Below are 6,996 nucleotides of genomic sequence, written 5' to 3' on the forward strand. Positions count from 1 at the left end.
CACACACCTAGCTGGACTTGATTCACACACTGCAGACACCAGCAAAGACAGGCAGCAGGCTGCCCTGGCCCCAGCCCCAGCTCCAGCCCTTTGCCCTGCTCCTCAACCAGGGAAGTTTTGTTACCAGGAAGTTTTGCTTTACCATTCCATATTTTGTTCCCGGCTATCCCCTCCTTCCCTCAGAGTCCCAAGATACCCCCAGCAGGCCAAAAGGTGAAATCAAGATGCTTCCAGAGATAGTGCAGAGCTAGGTTCCTGGTCCACTGAAGGGGGCCAACAGCTTCATGATGCCCAGAGGTACACTGCCCCCAAGACAGGCAGGCTGTGGACAGTAGAAGAGCCCCTCCCCAGGCAGGCACCCAAGCCTGTGGCCCTGAAGCCAGCAGCATGGCCTAGGCTAGCCTCCAAGACTGACACTGTTTCCAGCCCAGGGCCTCATATGCTGAGCTGTATGGCCCCCACTGTCTGCTCTCTCTGCAAAAGTAAGCAAATTAAATCACCTGCCCCTGCCTTTAAGAACTAAGAATTCGGAATTAATGATAACACTACCCACGTGCACAGCAACTCACAACACACAACCCACTTCCACCCACATTTTCCATTTCAGTCCTACATTCTCTCCCTCACTGAGGAGAGAGCATAACCTCATATTAGAGAAGGAAACTGAGGCACGGGGGGAGAGATCTGTCCAAGGTCAGCTGGGGAAGCCAAGAACCTGGGTTTTCTGACTCAAACAGCAATAGCTAATGCTGAAGTTACTATGTGCTGTGCGTGTATCATAGCCTTATTTTTATGCATTTCATCTTCACAATCTTATGAGGTAGGTGCTGTTTTTGGCTCCCTTTGCAAACAAGGAAACCAAGGTACCGAGAGGGAAGATGATGTGCCCAAGGTCACACAGCTAGTTAGAGAAAGGCTGGGATTGAAGCTCAGTCTCTCTGTGCCCACAGCCTCATCTTCTGTATCCTAACACTCTCAAGGCAACACACTCTTTCACTGCTGCCTCCTGTGTGTGGCTGGAGTCAGGATATAAATGATCCTCAGAAAGACCCTGACAGGGCCCAGGTTACCAGGTGCTGGACAGGAAGGGAGACCAGGAGCTGGGCTCAGCCTCCCGAGCAAGAGAAGAGCAGATGGAAACTGGGGCAGATGCCAGGGGAATTTTTTTCCAGGCTGGGATGGGGATGAGGGGGAAGTGCTGAGGTCTGTCCCACCTCATGTCCCAGGGTGGCCTCTGGATGAGGTCCTCCTTGCCCAGCTCAGCACCTGCTTCACCACCAATGGGCACCCCCGAGCCAGCCAATCTAGGGGCAAAGGGCCAGGGCCAGATGGCAGCCATTCCTGGTTGGCTATAGGCAGCCAGGGGAGGTAGAACCGGACCCATGATTTGGGCAGTAGCTCTGTGGAGGGAGAGGGCAGCTAAACTGTAGGCATAGCGGGGAGCAGGTACCCAGGGGGGTGGAGGGGAGCACAGGACCAGTGTTTGGCCATGGACTTCCCTGCCTCAGGCAGCACAGGGAAATCCCACCAGATGGTATAGGTGGTAACAGGATCCTGCCTGTCTCATTAGAGGCCAAGGCTGGCTTTTGGGCCTGGACCAAAGACAGGGGCACTCAGAGCCAATGATGAGAAATGGACCAGCAGAGGAAGCAACAGATGTGGATGCTGACAGGTCTGAGGGGCAGGCACATTCCTGCCCTCCCCTTCCCCATGTGGGGGAGTGAGGGGAGGAGGCTGAGAGAAAGAAGTGATGCAGGGGCTCCTATCTAGGAGAAAAATACCTTGAAGGGGTCTTCCCTGTGGGCAGCTGCGGCACAGCCAAATCCAAGAAGGCCCCTTGGGGAATCAGAGAAACGGACACACACAGACCTGAGGTTCATAGTCCCAAAGCAGCAGCAGAGGCCCAGGGAGCCCTTCCCAGTCTTCCAAGCAAAGCCTTTCAGGGCCCTACTCAGCATTCCTCCACTCTCCAAGCTTCCTCTGACCACCTCCTCAATCCTGATCCCATGGCTGCACTTGGTCTTCAAAGGAATGACCCATCTCTAACAAGGGGCCTGAGGGAGGTATAAGAATGAGATTCTTATAGGAGCCCAAGCCCACAACAGCCCCTTCAAGCTAGACCCACCCCTGCTATAAGGCATCATCAGAGCTTGGTGCCCACCTGGGCCTTCTGGCTCCTAACAACAGCAACTCTTACTGTCACCCCACCACCACCACCACTACCACTACCCACTGCAGGGGGCAGAGACCAGGGAGATCCTGAGAATAGTGAATTGGGCTGGGGAGGTGGGGCGGGGCTGGGGAACACTGGGAGGACACATGCCCTGTCTACAGGGCAGCTGCTACTCAGCTTCAGTCCGGGGGGCGGGGGGGGGGGAGCATGGTAAAGTACACCCAGTGACAGGCAGGGTGATTTTTCAAGAGAAGCTAAAAACTGATTTTTTGTTGAAACTGCCAGTCTTAAAATATTGGCAAATAATTCAAAAATAAGATATTTATGGTCACATAGGCCATATCTGAGAATTCCAACTTACTTGTGCTCACTGTGTGCAGATTCCTGACTTTCTCACAGGCACGGGCATGGACACAACAGCTTTAATGTACTTGACCCAACTCTCGGGAGACCATGTCAGGGCTAAGGGCTGGACCAGGCGAGGCATGCAGAGGAAAGCCACCTCTGCTTGCACAGGCCCTGGCACCACACTTCACCCTTTCCTTGGTGTTCTGTCCACCCCTAAACCTCTGCCAAGACATTCCCCTCAAGTGTCTGCCCTCCCTACCTATCCAAGCCTGCCTCTTCCTCCTAGGCCAGCTCAGAGCCACCACCTCCTGGACGTCTGCTCAGCCCACCCTAAATGGAGAACTAATCAGAATTACCACCACCCTTCTTAGTCCTGAGAGTCAACACTTCCCAGCAGCATCCCATTGCTGTATCTCTGTTCTCTGTCCCATTCATTCCAGATGCATTTTTATTTGATTGGCCCTACCCTAAATTGCCAAGATCAGAGTCTGGCCAGCCAAATTGAGAGTCAAAATGTAAAAATCCACAGGGGAATATGCAGTGATGGAAAGGAGATTGACAGAGAAGAGATAGACCTTTTCTCCTTCCATCAAGGCACTCAGCTCACCTAAAAACACCGACAGGTCCCTTCCAGGGGCAGCCCAACATCCTTAGCCCCAAAACTCTGCCCACATGGCACTGGGCTTATGGTGGGAGCGCCACCTGGTGGCCACTCGAGAACAGAGTGGAGTCTTAGCGGAGACAAAATGTGTAGACATAATATACTGTACTCCCAAGCCTTTTTGGAGACAAAATCCACCCTCCACCCCACCCTACCCCCACCCCCCAAATCCATCTCTGAGCCTCCATTCTCAGTGTCCAGGGCCTGAGGCAGAGCAGGATCTCGTGGGAGTCATGTGGAACCCATCTAGACTAACAAAGTCTCCTGACTAGATATGGCTGGGAGGCCAAAGATCGAGTCCCAGCTTAGCCACTGACCCAAGTTAAGCAAGGCCCTACCCCAGCCCAGGCCTCCATTTCTTTGTTTATGAAATAAGAAAGAGAAGCTAAAACAGCAGCTCTTCTTCTGCTCTATCTCCTATGAAAACCAGAGATGGACAAAGCTTTCTCATTCTATCTTGTGCATTTCCTTGTTTGTAGGTTGAAATAAATGCTTTTAAAACTATCTCTGCAGGGTGGAAGGCATCCCAGGACCCTCCCAGCTCTGATGTAGTCCTTCTTTCATGGACACAGTGATCCAAGAATCCCATTTCTTGGGATTAGAAGTAACTCTGAGGTCATTCCGTTCAACCTGGGAGCCCCTCACCAGAGCCCTTATGGCGGTCATGCAGCCTCTGCTTACATACCTCCAGTGACAAAGCACTGACCCCCAAGGCAGCCTTGCCCATCTTGTTTAGCTCTGATACAAAGCCTTCTTCCCCAGGGGAAGACTCCCACCCAGTGGCCCTAAATCTGTCCTCCCAGGCCACACCTAATTCCTCTTCCTGGAATAGAGCCCTTCGGGGATTTCAACACAGAGGTCATGCCCATCTAAATCTACTCTTTTTTGAGGGTAAATAACCCCAGTTCCAACTAGGTCCCTCATGGGGCTTTGCTTGGTCTCTTTAATCCTGGTTGATTCCTAGGACATCATTAGTCAGTCATTTAACAAACTTCTACTGAGACCCTCCTAGGGGCTAGGCAGTCCGGTTTGTGTCCATCTCCTTCAAAGATCGGTGTCAGATCAGAACACAACACCTAGAGGAAAGGCTGAGCAGTAAAGGGCTGGAAAGACTGATTTCTTTGCTCCTGATTACAGCCCCTCCAAAGGCACTGCCTTACTGGGCTGAGATACCAGGCTGTTAAATCCTGTTGGTCTCAGCCCAGGGTCATCCTCAGGCCAATTCCCATCCATCAGTAGTGGCTTTCTGGGACACTGGTTGAGAAAGAATGTGAGTTTGAATCTGGGCCCAGGAGAGGAAGAAACGATACCCCATCTTGCATGAGAGCAACTGGTTTTCTAGTCTCCACCGCAGGACCTTAGATTGTCCCTGTTCCTGTCCCTCTTATTAGTGTTGCCTCGTTGTCAGGATCCTGACTCCATCAGTTATCTGGAACATTCACTGGTACAGCTCTGAGTGCCCTGGTATCTCTGATATACACACTGTCAATATCCACTTATATAAATTGAGGGAAAATGTCAAACAGGACAGTACCGAGGCTCCAAGAGGTTAGGCTGTCTGTGGAAAAGAGACCTAAACCTTGGTCAGTCTGACTTAGAAGCCTGATTCCCCTCCAAGGCTCAAGCTGCCACTTCCAGGAAGGATGAGTGGTGAGCAGACCCTTCACCCCTCTGAGTGGCTTTCAGGCCTGCCGGCCAGGCACAAGGTCCCACGTGGGTACACTGATGGAATCGTACTGATACCATCCCACCCAAGCCCTGGAACGGCCAGTTTCCCAGCCACAGTCACGTCCTGTTAACAGGAAGCACTCATCTGTGATATAATAGGGATAATATCTACTTTTCAGGGTTGTTATGAGGATCAACTGAGATGGCACATGTGAGTGCCTAGCTCAATGAGTGGCACAGAAAGGGTGTTTGATAAATGAGCACTATTGTACTGCATTGCTGTTAGCCACTTTGTCAGGGTTGAGTAGGGCAATGCCTGGGTCTCTGCAGAAGGCATTTCAAACATAGAGGAAGCCGGATTCTGTTACCAGCAACTGCAGAGCCTACTGGAGTCAGAGAGGGTAGGGCCCCAGGAAAACAGGGGCACAGCCCAGCTGACCTAGCCCCAGCCCAGAGCCAGAGGGGCTTGGAGAGGCTGGCGGGGCAGAGAGAGGGAGACCTAAATAAATCCCCCAACATGCTCACCAAATATTCACTGCCAAGGCCTGTGGCAGAGGCAACAAGAGGCCACCTTAGGGTAGGGCTCTGAGAGCTTGGTCTGGGGCCCAGGCCAGATGGGGCTGAGGCGAGGAGCAGACCCGGGGCCCATGTGCCCAGCAAGCTCTGCCAGCCCAGCCCATGCCAGCCCAGACAAATTTGAGTTATATCAGGAGAAGGGATCTGTTCAGAAAACTCACCCGTCTCAGCATATTTGCATATTCTATTTTGGGGTCTCTCCCTTTTTTTTTTCCCCCTTAGCTTCCTAGAAAAGTTCTCGTGATCAATTCCAACTTCACCTCTGCTGAACTGCAAAAGCTCTTTCAATTCCATCTCCCTTCCAACCACCAACTATCTCCCCTCCAACTACCCTCTCACCGGCAAGGTTCTCCAGAGTTCTCTGTCCTCCCTGCCTCCACTGCCCCCACCTATTCAGGCATCAACCCCTGTAATTGGGCTCTGGTTCCACTGTAACATCTCCCCGAGGTCACCATGGCTCAAGTTGGCAAGTCCAAGGTCAGCCCTTCTGTCACTAGGTTTCTCTGTGGTATCTCACACCACTGACCATGCCCTTTGTCCAGCTCCTTCCACTCCGTCAGCTTTGATGACTCCTGCTCTCGCCTTCCCAGAAGCAGCAGATCCCACCCCCTCCCATGTTCCGTGTCCATCAGTCACCATTTCCTATTAAGTCTAACTCCTTAGTGGGTGTCCCTTTTCCTCCACCTTTCCCTGAAAAGCTGAACTCCCTTCTCACATAACACAAACCTAACACAGTCTTCAACTTAAAACTTCCTTATCATTATCTCTAGCGTAGAAACATCCAGCTGTCTACAAGACATCCCCAACTGACTGTCCATGGCACCTAAAGCTCAGCGTCCAAAACTGGTCTTGCATTCTAATGGCCAACCCCAATCCCTTATTCTTGCTGCACCACTATCTACCCACTCACATCCTGCCTGCCTCCTCCCTCTCCCTCGCCCCCCAGATCTAGTCTGTCTTTCATATCTCACATCCCTCCCTCCTCCCAGCCCCCCTGCTGCAGCTCTAGTCGAGGCCCCCACCATGTCCCATCTGGAGGCAGTGAGCCTCCTAGCTGGTCTCCCACTCCCAATTTCACTTCCCACAAATCCAGCCTCCAGACAGCTGTCAGATTAGCTCACACACAGTCTGGTCCCCCAATGCCCTGCCTAAAGCCATCCAAGGGGTGCTCTTTGCCCTCAGGAAAAAGCCCAAGCTCCTCAGCCTGGTCAGACCTGGCACCACCTCCCACTCTTCCACATTCAGAAGCCACAGGCAGCAGTGGGAAGGGCGCCAGCTTTGGAGTAAAACAAACCTGAGTTTCTAAGATTAACTTGTCCACCACCTAACCATGAGATTATGGACAGACGATATCACCTCTCAACCTTGGTGTCCCCATCTGATAAATGGAGCTACCAATAGTACACTCACCTTTCCCAAGATGTGACATCAACGTGGATTCCTCAAGTCTCTCTCCACCCACCCTCTTCTCTCCTCGTGCACTGCCACACTGCCAGGTCAGCCCACTATCAGCTCCAAGTGGATCACAGCTTCCTCACTGGTTCCTTCCTCAAGCTTGCCCCACTCTCCA

This window comes from Diceros bicornis, chromosome 5, assembly GCF_020826845.1.
Source record: "Diceros bicornis minor isolate mBicDic1 chromosome 5, mDicBic1.mat.cur, whole genome shotgun sequence".
NCBI lineage: Eukaryota > Metazoa > Chordata > Mammalia > Perissodactyla > Rhinocerotidae > Diceros > Diceros bicornis.